Consider the following 13414-nt stretch of genomic DNA (forward strand, 5'->3'; position numbering starts at 1 on the left):
TATCGTCTAGAACGTGCTCAATAATCCGGACACCCTGAAGCTTTTTGTCTTTACTCGCAGCAACTCTGGTAACAAAATCTCTGTGGATGCCATTTTGTGTGAACGTCACATCAAAAATTTTACGCTTCGGGTAGTCCTGGATTGCCAATATCTCGCCCTTCTGTATTCCGAAAACTCCTCCGAGCACGTCCTCTACTACGAATTTCAAATCGTCCGCCCTTTTGGTATCATCCGTGAGAATGACTCTCACGGTGTTTTTGATCCTTGCGTATGCCGGCACAGAACCTGGATCCGGATCATCATCCATGGTTCTAACCTCTCTCCACCCGAAGGTCTTGAGAGGCGATCGCTACTCGTTACCCTGGGACTAGGCCCTCTCCCCAATAGCAACAAGTGGGTGAAGCCCAGGCAATAAACCTGGGCGATCCCACAAGGCCGAGGAGAGGGGTACCCGAGTACCTTCTGACCAGATCTCCTGTATTACTACACTTGATCTTAGCCAAAAGGCCGAGAAGCGATAACCGTGAAAGGGGCGGGCCCAACAAGGTCCCCTTCATGGGCACTATCACTGCTTGCTGTCAGGGAGGCTGCCAGACAATTTTCCATGCACACTCTGGGCTGGGGGGCAGTCAACCACCAGTACACACAGCAGAACCTAAACCCATACCATTATTGCTAAGCAGCAAGACAGGGGCCCATTGCACTCCCACGGGGCCTTTTTAAATGCAATCCATAACCCGGATTTGCCAGGAACCCTTCTTACTCCTCCTACTTGCATGTGACACTGGGCTTAGGATCTGCATAGGAAACACACACACAAGCACACACCTACCTTTGTTGCCTGCAGATGCCTCCTTGGCTGTCCCCAAACGGTATCAAACCAACACCCACGGGAAGCTGTAAGCATAGAGGACATGCCTGCACCCCATTGGACTTACCTGTGTGGGTTAAATCCGGGTTATTTGACAACCTATGGCGGTGATGGTTCTGCTCAGGCAGAGCAGTGCTGATGCTCCTCATAAAGCTGTCGCTGCTGTGAAGGTTCTAGGTGACATCACAAATCCCTATGGTTACATACACAACAAAGCTGGGTTGTTGTTGTTTACACTCTGCAAGGCCTGTGGAAGTGAGTGACATCATAGCACTGTAGTTCTGAGGGTTCTAGATGGATGCAACAATCTCCTGTTGCTTCTATGAAGGCCATAATAGACGACATCACCAAACAGCTCCATAGTCACATACACAGCAAAGGAGAGATGTTGTTTACACCTAGTGATGTCAGTGGTATTGAGTGACATCACAGCACAGTGCTAAGGCTCCTGGGCCTGGACACAGCAGCGGCTGCAATATCTCAACGGAGAATACGTTTATATATATGTGTGTGTGTGCGCGTATATATATATATATATATATATATATATATATATATATATATATTTCTCCGCCGAAATCACTTTTAAACCCATTTCCACCTTTTTTTCCCTTCTCTTCCTCTTACTTTTTTTTCACGTTTTTTTACGTTTTTCTCCTTTTCGCCTCTTTTCTGGGCGTATTATTCTTCTTTTTCTTCTTTTTTTTCGTCTAATGCATACCCCATCAGTGCAGCAATGCTTATTCAATACCGCCAGCAGATGGAGACACTGGGGGATAATTTTCTAAGGATTTATACTGATTTTTCCTGTCTGAATTTGTCGCACAGAAAGTTGCAGGCCAAATATGTGTGACATTTCTGCGACTTTAGCTTCTAGAGCATTTTTACAACATTATACATAGGTGCTGAATACATAAAAAGCGACTGTTCAGCGACAGACAAGTCGCATCGGCTGAAAGTAGGCCAGAATGTCAGTCCATGTTGGAGCAGGTTTAGATACAGTCTAAAGTATAGATCTCAAAGTCTGTGCACAGAATTTAGCAAGGGCCTCGCACCTTCTGATGCATCAGGTAGGTGCACAATAGCATAGCCTAACCCTCTGTACTTTGGTCTATATTGATGCGGGACATAGACAGCCAGCTGATGACCAATCCATTAGTGCAATGGATGGCTGGAAGCATTTGTCTTTGCCTTTGCAATACCACAGAAGCAATGCATGGTCAATGTACAGCAATGACACACCTGTGTGAACAGCCAGGAGACCCCCCCCCCCCCCCCCCCCCCATGTTATGTTACATAGTTACATAGTTAGTACGGTCGAAAAAAGACATATGTCCATCAAGTTCAACCAGGGAATTAAGGGGTAGGGGTGTGGCGCGATATTGGGGAAGGGATGAGATTTTATATTTCTTCATAAGCATTAATCTTATTTTGTCAATTAGGAACATTCAGCACCCACCCGCTATCAAGGCAGCTGCCTATCATGTCATGCCCTACCTGCACAGGTGTGCTGGCTACTCAAATGATACAATTAAGGAGGCCATTTAGTCAGCAGCAGCAGAAGTCCTGTGCCTGGACGCTCCAACAGCGGCCAGACACAAGCAGAAGCAGCAGCAGCAGCACCACCTTTTGTTTTTTGGCTGCAGCAGCAAGGCCCACAGGGCTGGCTAGCTGGCTAGCCAGCAAGCAGGTAGCAATGAAAGTAGGAATCTTTCTTTTTAACCCTGTAAGGGGGTGGTGCACTGTACCCGAAGATACTGCCATATCGGGTCAATGCATAGGGCGACGGAAGCAAGCTTCGAAATCGGCCCCCGTTCTCAAAAATCCATTTAATATATGGTCCCCAGATAGGGGACGTATCAGATATTAAACTGATAAGAACAGATACTACACTTGATCTTAGCCAAAAGGCCGAGAAGCGATAACCGTGAAAGGGGCGGGCCCAACAAGGTCCCCTTCATGGGCACTATCACTGCTTGCTGTCAGGGAGGCTGCCAGACAATTTTCCATGCACACTCTGGGCTGGGGGGCAGTCAACCACCAGTACACACAGCAGAACCTAAACCCATACCATTATTGCTAAGCAGCAAGACAGGGGCCCATTGCACTCCCACGGGGCCTTTTTAAATGCAATCCATAACCCGGATTTGCCAGGAACCCTTCTTACTCCTCCTACTTGCATGTGACACTGGGCTTAGGATCTGCATAGGAAACACACACACAAGCACACACCTACCTTTGTTGCCTGCAGATGCCTCCTTGGCTGTCCCCAAACGGTATCAAACCAACACCCACGGGAAGCTGTAAGCATAGAGGACATGCCTGCACCCCATTGGACTTACCTGTGTGGGTTAAATCCGGGTTATTTGACAACCTATGGCGGTGATGGTTCTGCTCAGGCAGAGCAGTGCTGATGCTCCTCATAAAGCTGTCGCTGCTGTGAAGGTTCTAGGTGACATCACAAATCCCTATGGTTACATACACAACAAAGCTGGGTTGTTGTTGTTTACACTCTGCAAGGCCTGTGGAAGTGAGTGACATCATAGCACTGTAGTTCTGAGGGTTCTAGATGGATGCAACAATCTCCTGTTGCTTCTATGAAGGCCATAATAGACGACATCACCAAACAGCTCCATAGTCACATACACAGCAAAGGAGAGATGTTGTTTACACCTAGTGATGTCAGTGGTATTGAGTGACATCACAGCACAGTGCTAAGGCTCCTGGGCCTGGACACAGCAGCGGCTGCAATATCTCAACGGAGAATACGTTTATATATATGTGTGTGTGTGCGCGTATATATATATATATATATATATATATATATATATATATATATTTCTCCGCCGAAATCACTTTTAAACCCATTTCCACCTTTTTTTCCCTTCTCTTCCTCTTACTTTTTTTTCACGTTTTTTTACGTTTTTCTCCTTTTCGCCTCTTTTCTGGGCGTATTATTCTTCTTTTTCTTCTTTTTTTTCGTCTAATGCATACCCCATCAGTGCAGCAATGCTTATTCAATACCGCCAGCAGATGGAGACACTGGGGCATAATTTTCTAAGGATTTATACAGATTTTTCCTGTCTGAATTTGTCGCACAGAAAGTTGCAGGCCAAATATGTGTGACATTTCTGCGACTTTAGCTTCTAGAGCATTTTTACAACATTATACATAGGTGCTGAATACATAAAAAGCGACTGTTCAGCGACAGACAAGTCGCATCGGCTGAAAGTAGGCCAGAATGTCAGTCCATGTTGGAGCAGGTTTAGATACAGTCTAAAGTATAGATCTCAAAGTCTGTGCACAGAATTTAGCAAGGGCCTCGCACCTTCTGATGCATCAGGTAGGTGCACAATAGCATAGCCTAACCCTCTGTACTTTGGTCTATATTGATGCGGGACATAGACAGCCAGCTGATGACCAATCCATTAGTGCAATGGATGGCTGGAAGCATTTGTCTTTGCCTTTGCAATACCACAGAAGCAATGCATGGTCAATGTACAGCAATGACACACCTGTGTGAACAGCCAGGAGACCCCCCCCCCCCCCCCCCCCATGTTATGTTACATAGTTACATAGTTAGTACGGTCGAAAAAAGACATATGTCCATCAAGTTCAACCAGGGAATTAAGGGGTAGGGGTGTGGCGCGATATTGGGGAAGGGATGAGATTTTATATTTCTTCATAAGCATTAATCTTATTTTGTCAATTAGGAACATTCAGCACCCACCCGCTATCAAGGCAGCTGCCTATCATGTCATGCCCTACCTGCACAGGTGTGCTGGCTACTCAAATGATCCAATTAAGGAGGCCATTTAGTCAGCAGCAGCAGAAGTCCTGTGCCTGGACGCTCCAACAGCGGCCAGACACAAGCAGAAGCAGCAGCAGCAGCACCACCTTTTGTTTTTTGGCTGCAGCAGCAAGGCCCACAGGGCTGGCTAGCTGGCTAGCCAGCAAGCAGGTAGCAATGAAAGTAGGAATCTTTCTTTTTAACCCTGTAAGGGGGTGGTGCACTGTACCCGAAGATACTGCCATATCGGGTCAATGCATAGGGCGACGGAAGCAAGCTTCGAAATCGGCCCCCGTTCTCAAAAATCCATTTAATATATGGTCCCCAGATAGGGGACGTATCAGATATTAAACTGATAAGAACAGATACTACACTTGATCTTAGCCAAAAGGCCGAGAAGCGATAACCGTGAAAGGGGCGGGCCCAACAAGGTCCCCTTCATGGGCACTATCACTGCTTGCTGTCAGGGAGGCTGCCAGACAATTTTCCATGCACACTCTGGGCTGGGGGGCAGTCAACCACCAGTACACACAGCAGAACCTAAACCCATACCATTATTGCTAAGCAGCAAGACAGGGGCCCATTGCACTCCCACGGGGCCTTTTTAAATGCAATCCATAACCCGGATTTGCCAGGAACCCTTCTTACTCCTCCTACTTGCATGTGACACTGGGCTTAGGATCTGCATAGGAAACACACACACAAGCACACACCTACCTTTGTTGCCTGCAGATGCCTCCTTGGCTGTCCCCAAACGGTATCAAACCAACACCCACGGGAAGCTGTAAGCATAGAGGACATGCCTGCAACCCATTGGACTTACCTGTGTGGGTTAAATCCGGGTTATTTGACAACCTATGGCGGTGATGGTTCTGCTCAGGCAGAGCAGTGCTGATGCTCCTCATAAAGCTGTCGCTGCTGTGAAGGTTCTAGGTGACATCACAAATCCCTATGGTTACATACACAACAAAGCTGGGTTGTTGTTGTTTACACTCTGCAAGGCCTGTGGAAGTGAGTGACATCATAGCACTGTAGTTCTGAGGGTTCTAGATGGATGCAACAATCTCCTGTTGCTTCTATGAAGGCCATAATAGACGACATCACCAAACAGCTCCATAGTCACATACACAGCAAAGGAGAGATGTTGTTTACACCTAGTGATGTCAGTGGTATTGAGTGACATCACAGCACAGTGCTAAGGCTCCTGGGCCTGGACACAGCAGCGGCTGCAATATCTCAACGGAGAATACGTTTATATATATGTGTGTGTGTGCGCGTATATATATATATATATATATATATATATATATATATATATATTTCTCCGCCGAAATCACTTTTAAACCCATTTCCACCTTTTTTTCCCTTCTCTTCCTCTTACTTTTTTTTCACGTTTTTTTACGTTTTTCTCCTTTTCGCCTCTTTTCTGGGCGTATTATTCTTCTTTTTCTTCTTTTTTTTCGTCTAATGCATACCCCATCAGTGCAGCAATGCTTATTCAATACCGCCAGCAGATGGAGACACTGGGGGATAATTTTCTAAGGATTTATACTGATTTTTCCTGTCTGAATTTGTCGCACAGAAAGTTGCAGGCCAAATATGTGTGACATTTCTGCGACTTTAGCTTCTAGAGCATTTTTACAACATTATACATAGGTGCTGAATACATAAAAAGCGACTGTTCAGCGACAGACAAGTCGCATCGGCTGAAAGTAGGCCAGAATGTCAGTCCATGTTGGAGCAGGTTTAGATACAGTCTAAAGTATAGATCTCAAAGTCTGTGCACAGAATTTAGCAAGGGCCTCGCACCTTCTGATGCATCAGGTAGGTGCACAATAGCATAGCCTAACCCTCTGTACTTTGGTCTATATTGATGCGGGACATAGACAGCCAGCTGATGACCAATCCATTAGTACAATGGATGGCTGGAAGCATTTGTCTTTGCCTTTGCAATACCACAGAAGCAATGCATGGTCAATGTACAGCAATGACACACCTGTGTGAACAGCCAGGAGACCCCCCCCCCCCCCCCCCCATGTTATGTTACATAGTTACATAGTTAGTACGGTCGAAAAAAGACATATGTCCATCAAGTTCAACCAGGGAATTAAGGGGTAGGGGTGTGGCGCGATATTGGGGAAGGGATGAGATTTTATATTTCTTCATAAGCATTAATCTTATTTTGTCAATTAGGAACATTCAGCACCCACCCGCTATCAAGGCAGCTGCCTATCATGTCATGCCCTACCTGCACAGGTGTGCTGGCTACTCAAATGATACAATTAAGGAGGCCATTTAGTCAGCAGCAGCAGAAGTCCTGTGCCTGGACGCTCCAACAGCGGCCAGACACAAGCAGAAGCAGCAGCAGCAGCACCACCTTTTGTTTTTTGGCTGCAGCAGCAAGGCCCACAGGGCTGGCTAGCTGGCTAGCCAGCAAGCAGGTAGCAATGAAAGTAGGAATCTTTCTTTTTAACCCTGTAAGGGGGTGGTGCACTGTACCCGAAGATACTGCCATATCGGGTCAATGCATAGGGCGACGGAAGCAAGCTTCGAAATCGGCCCCCGTTCTCAAAAATCCATTTAATATATGGTCCCCAGATAGGGGACGTATCAGATATTAAACTGATAAGAACAGATTTTTTAAATTAGCCCTCAGAACTCACTCAGAGTTCCAAGATCTTATTTGGAACTCAATTTTGTGTTCATCATCAGGTAACATGTTTTTATTTCTTTTCTTAAACACTAATGAAACAAAATAGAACATTTAAAAACAAAATAAGAAACAACATAAAATAGCAAAACCAAACATTACTTTCTAATTAAGCAAAACCAAATTAGAAGGTCATCCCCTTCCTCCATGCAAACACCATTAGAAAGTCTATCAGTCCTCGACTGATATTGCCATTTGCTATATCTTTCTTAACTTGAGACGCTAACCAGCCTGGAATTTTATACGTTTCAACAAAACGGTTCATGTCTGCCTTGAAAGAAAAATAGACTTTATCCCGAGCTTCTTCCTCCCGGTTCTTCAAGCCTATCTTTAGATCCATCATATCTTTGTCAAACGTTTTTCTTTCTGCTTCCGACAAATTTTCCAACAAACCACCAAGCACACCAAAATACTGCACTGGCACATACACTTCCTCCTCTCTCTTCTTCTTCTGCTCTGTAGGTCTTCTAGTTGGAACCTGCTCCACTTCTGGTTCTTTCACTTCAGCTGGTTCCTCTCTGCTTCTTTTTACAGCTTCCTTTTTCTCTGAATTTTTCTCAGACTTTTTCTTAGGACACGAGCCAAGCAGATGGCCCTCCTCACCACACAGATGGCATTTCCTTTTCTTTTGACAATTTTCCACGTCGTGACCCTCCTCTTGACACTTGAAACACCACAAAAACGTGCAATCCTCCTTTCTGTGACCGTACTGTTTACATTTGCGGCAAAAATCTTGCATGCCAGAAAAATACAGATCCCCGTTCACAGAACCAATTTTAAACCGTCCTGGGGGGATCACTAACTTGCCATCTGCCATTTTAAATTTCACATGGAACCTCCACTTGGTGGTCCATAGTCCATATTGATTAAATACCTTGCCTTTAGGCAGAACACTGTCACAGAATCGAGACAAAAAGGTAACGATATCCTCCTCCGAAGTATATGGGCTATACATCCTTATAGTCACCAATCGTTCTCTACGTGGGAAATGTGGAACTATCTCCACCCCTTCCAAAACCGGACATACCTTCTTTTGCTGCAATATGTTCCAAAATGACTCATAGTCCTCTTCAGAAGCCAGCACCACGTCGTAGTATCCACTTCTGGGAAACTCAAGCATGGATAGGATTTGCTCCCTCTTGACTTCCAGCAACTTAAACAGCACTTCTTCCACGACAAAGACAAGGCCTCTTTCCTTCTTCCGGACATCGAGCAGGGAAATACGAACTCCATTCCGAAGTCTCGCAAAAGGCGGCACGCCTTCCGAAGAAAAACCGCAATCTTCCTCCATGTCCATGATGTCCAGACACCTCCCCCACCGAAGTAGGTAGGTGGGGATCGCCTCCCGTTGTCTGGGGACTAAGCCGGCTCCCTGATAGCAGCAGGGGGGTGAAGTCCCTCCGTTAAGAAGGACGATCCCCCCAGGCAAAGGAGCCGGGTACCCCAGACACCCTCTGGCCAGACCAAGTGAGCAGAACTACACTTGATCTTAGCCAAAAGGCCGAGAAGCGATAACCGTGAAAGGGGCGGGCCCAACAAGGTCCCCTTCATGGGCACTATCACTGCTTGCTGTCAGGGAGGCTGCCAGACAATTTTCCATGCACACTCTGGGCTGGGGGGCAGTCAACCACCAGTACACACAGCAGAACCTAAACCCATACCATTATTGCTAAGCAGCAAGACAGGGGCCCATTGCACTCCCACGGGGCCTTTTTAAATGCAATCCATAACCCGGATTTGCCAGGAACCCTTCTTACTCCTACTTGCATGTGACACTGGGCTTAGGATCTGCATAGGAAACACACACACAAGCACACACCTACCTTTGTTGCCTGCAGATGCCTCCTTGGCTGTCCCCAAACGGTATCAAACCAACACCCACGGGAAGCTGTAAGCATAGAGGACATGCCTGCAACCCATTGGACTTACCTGTGTGGGTTAAATCCGGGTTATTTGACAACCTATGGCGGTGATGGTTCTGCTCAGGCAGAGCAGTGCTGATGCTCCTCATAAAGCTGTCGCTGCTGTGAAGGTTCTAGGTGACATCACAAATCCCTATGGTTACATACACAACAAAGCTGGGTTGTTGTTGTTTACACTCTGCAAGGCCTGTGGAAGTGAGTGACATCATAGCACTGTAGTTCTGAGGGTTCTAGATGGATGCAACAATCTCCTGTTGCTTCTATGAAGGCCATAATAGACGACATCACCAAACAGCTCCATAGTCACATACACAGCAAAGGAGAGATGTTGTTTACACCTAGTGATGTCAGTGGTATTGAGTGACATCACAGCACAGTGCTAAGGCTCCTGGGCCTGGACACAGCAGCGGCTGCAATATCTCAACGGAGAATACGTTTATATATATGTGTGTGTGTGCGCGTATATATATATATATATATATATATATATATATATATATATATATTTCTCCGCCGAAATCACTTTTAAACCCATTTCCACCTTTTTTTCCCTTCTCTTCCTCTTACTTTTTTTTCACGTTTTTTTACGTTTTTCTCCTTTTCGCCTCTTTTCTGGGCGTATTATTCTTCTTTTTCTTCTTTTTTTTCGTCTAATGCATACCCCATCAGTGCAGCAATGCTTATTCAATACCGCCAGCAGATGGAGACACTGGGGCATAATTTTCTAAGGATTTATACAGATTTTTCCTGTCTGAATTTGTCGCACAGAAAGTTGCAGGCCAAATATGTGTGACATTTCTGCGACTTTAGCTTCTAGAGCATTTTTACAACATTATACATAGGTGCTGAATACATAAAAAGCGACTGTTCAGCGACAGACAAGTCGCATCGGCTGAAAGTAGGCCAGAATGTCAGTCCATGTTGGAGCAGGTTTAGATACAGTCTAAAGTATAGATCTCAAAGTCTGTGCACAGAATTTAGCAAGGGCCTCGCACCTTCTGATGCATCAGGTAGGTGCACAATAGCATAGCCTAACCCTCTGTACTTTGGTCTATATTGATGCGGGACATAGACAGCCAGCTGATGACCAATCCATTAGTGCAATGGATGGCTGGAAGCATTTGTCTTTGCCTTTGCAATACCACAGAAGCAATGCATGGTCAATGTACAGCAATGACACACCTGTGTGAACAGCCAGGAGACCCCCCCCCCCCCCCCCCCATGTTATGTTACATAGTTACATAGTTAGTACGGTCGAAAAAAGACATATGTCCATCAAGTTCAACCAGGGAATTAAGGGGTAGGGGTGTGGCGCGATATTGGGGAAGGGATGAGATTTTATATTTCTTCATAAGCATTAATCTTATTTTGTCAATTAGGAACATTCAGCACCCACCCGCTATCAAGGCAGCTGCCTATCATGTCATGCCCTACCTGCACAGGTGTGCTGGCTACTCAAATGATCCAATTAAGGAGGCCATTTAGTCAGCAGCAGCAGAAGTCCTGTGCCTGGACGCTCCAACAGCGGCCAGACACAAGCAGAAGCAGCAGCAGCAGCACCACCTTTTGTTTTTTGGCTGCAGCAGCAAGGCCCACAGGGCTGGCTAGCTGGCTAGCCAGCAAGCAGGTAGCAATGAAAGTAGGAATCTTTCTTTTTAACCCTGTAAGGGGGTGGTGCACTGTACCCGAAGATACTGCCATATCGGGTCAATGCATAGGGCGACGGAAGCAAGCTTCGAAATCGGCCCCCGTTCTCAAAAATCCATTTAATATATGGTCCCCAGATAGGGGACGTATCAGATATTAAACTGATAAGAACAGATACTACACTTGATCTTAGCCAAAAGGCCGAGAAGCGATAACCGTGAAAGGGGCGGGCCCAACAAGGTCCCCTTCATGGGCACTATCACTGCTTGCTGTCAGGGAGGCTGCCAGACAATTTTCCATGCACACTCTGGGCTGGGGGGCAGTCAACCACCAGTACACACAGCAGAACCTAAACCCATACCATTATTGCTAAGCAGCAAGACAGGGGCCCATTGCACTCCCACGGGGCCTTTTTAAATGCAATCCATAACCCGGATTTGCCAGGAACCCTTCTTACTCCTACTTGCATGTGACACTGGGCTTAGGATCTGCATAGGAAACACACACACAAGCACACACCTACCTTTGTTGCCTGCAGATGCCTCCTTGGCTGTCCCCAAACGGTATCAAACCAACACCCACGGGAAGCTGTAAGCATAGAGGACATGCCTGCAACCCATTGGACTTACCTGTGTGGGTTAAATCCGGGTTATTTGACAACCTATGGCGGTGATGGTTCTGCTCAGGCAGAGCAGTGCTGATGCTCCTCATAAAGCTGTCGCTGCTGTGAAGGTTCTAGGTGACATCACAAATCCCTATGGTTACATACACAACAAAGCTGGGTTGTTGTTGTTTACACTCTGCAAGGCCTGTGGAAGTGAGTGACATCATAGCACTGTAGTTCTGAGGGTTCTAGATGGATGCAACAATCTCCTGTTGCTTCTATGAAGGCCATAATAGACGACATCACCAAACAGCTCCATAGTCACATACACAGCAAAGGAGAGATGTTGTTTACACCTAGTGATGTCAGTGGTATTGAGTGACATCACAGCACAGTGCTAAGGCTCCTGGGCCTGGACACAGCAGCGGCTGCAATATCTCAACGGAGAATACGTTTATATATATGTGTGTGTGTGCGCGTATATATATATATATATATATATATATATATATATATATATTTCTCCGCCGAAATCACTTTTAAACCCATTTCCACCTTTTTTTCCCTTCTCTTCCTCTTACTTTTTTTTCACGTTTTTTTACGTTTTTCTCCTTTTCGCCTCTTTTCTGGGCGTATTATTCTTCTTTTTCTTCTTTTTTTTCGTCTAATGCATACCCCATCAGTGCAGCAATGCTTATTCAATACCGCCAGCAGATGGAGACACTGGGGGATAATTTTCTAAGGATTTATACTGATTTTTCCTGTCTGAATTTGTCGCACAGAAAGTTGCAGGCCAAATATGTGTGACATTTCTGCGACTTTAGCTTCTAGAGCATTTTTACAACATTATACATAGGTGCTGAATACATAAAAAGCGACTGTTCAGCGACAGACAAGTCGCATCGGCTGAAAGTAGGCCAGAATGTCAGTCCATGTTGGAGCAGGTTTAGATACAGTCTAAAGTATAGATCTCAAAGTCTGTGCACAGAATTTAGCAAGGGCCTCGCACCTTCTGATGCATCAGGTAGGTGCACAATAGCATAGCCTAACCCTCTGTACTTTGGTCTATATTGATGCGGGACATAGACAGCCAGCTGATGACCAATCCATTAGTACAATGGATGGCTGGAAGCATTTGTCTTTGCCTTTGCAATACCACAGAAGCAATGCATGGTCAATGTACAGCAATGACACACCTGTGTGAACAGCCAGGAGACCCCCCCCCCCCCCCCCCCCCATGTTATGTTACATAGTTACATAGTTAGTACGGTCGAAAAAAGACATATGTCCATCAAGTTCAACCAGGGAATTAAGGGGTAGGGGTGTGGCGCGATATTGGGGAAGGGATGAGATTTTATATTTCTTCATAAGCATTAATCTTATTTTGTCAATTAGGAACATTCAGCACCCACCCGCTATCAAGGCAGCTGCCTATCATGTCATGCCCTACCTGCACAGGTGTGCTGGCTACTCAAATGATCCAATTAAGGAGGCCATTTAGTCAGCAGCAGCAGAAGTCCTGTGCCTGGACGCTCCAACAGCGGCCAGACACAAGCAGAAGCAGCAGCACCACCTTTTGTTTTTTGGCTGCAGCAGCAAGGCCCACAGGGCTGGCTAGCTGGCTAGCCAGCAAGCAGGTAGCAATGAAAGTAGGAATCTTTCTTTTTAACCCTGTAAGGGGGTGGTGCACTGTACCCGAAGATACTGCCATATCGGGTCAATGCATAGGGCGACGGAAGCAAGCTTCGAAATCGGCCCCCGTTCTCAAAAATCCATTTAATATATGGTCCCCAGATAGGGGACGTATCAGATATTAAACTGATAAGAACAGATACTACACTTGATCTTAGCCAAAAGGCCGAGAAGCGAT

The 13414-nt window shown here is 46.0% G+C and overlaps 5 non-coding genes and 1 pseudogene across 5 annotated transcripts; all 6 read right to left on the minus strand.

Moving 5' to 3' along the window:
• Positions 1-386: 386 nt before the first annotated feature.
• LOC130317212 (U2 spliceosomal RNA) lies at positions 387-519 on the minus strand (annotated as a pseudogene).
• Positions 520-2603: 2084 nt separating this feature from the next.
• Positions 2604-2794, minus strand: LOC130317195 (U2 spliceosomal RNA). Its single transcript, XR_008864364.1, has one exon. It is a non-coding gene; the product is annotated as a U2 spliceosomal RNA (small nuclear RNA).
• A 2080-nt stretch (positions 2795-4874) lies between these two features.
• Positions 4875-5065, minus strand: LOC130317196 (U2 spliceosomal RNA). Its single transcript, XR_008864365.1, has one exon. It is a non-coding gene; the product is annotated as a U2 spliceosomal RNA (small nuclear RNA).
• Positions 5066-7144: 2079 nt separating this feature from the next.
• Positions 7145-7332, minus strand: LOC130317208 (U2 spliceosomal RNA). Its single transcript, XR_008864376.1, has one exon. It is a non-coding gene; the product is annotated as a U2 spliceosomal RNA (small nuclear RNA).
• Positions 7333-10962: 3630 nt separating this feature from the next.
• LOC130317197 (U2 spliceosomal RNA) lies at positions 10963-11153 on the minus strand. The gene has a single exon (XR_008864366.1). It is a non-coding gene; the product is annotated as a U2 spliceosomal RNA (small nuclear RNA).
• A 2070-nt stretch (positions 11154-13223) lies between these two features.
• Positions 13224-13414, minus strand: LOC130317198 (U2 spliceosomal RNA). The gene has a single exon (XR_008864367.1). It is a non-coding gene; the product is annotated as a U2 spliceosomal RNA (small nuclear RNA).

The sequence above is a fragment of the Hyla sarda genome, unplaced genomic scaffold (assembly GCF_029499605.1).
Source record: "Hyla sarda isolate aHylSar1 unplaced genomic scaffold, aHylSar1.hap1 scaffold_1979, whole genome shotgun sequence".
Classification (NCBI taxonomy): domain Eukaryota; kingdom Metazoa; phylum Chordata; class Amphibia; order Anura; family Hylidae; genus Hyla; species Hyla sarda.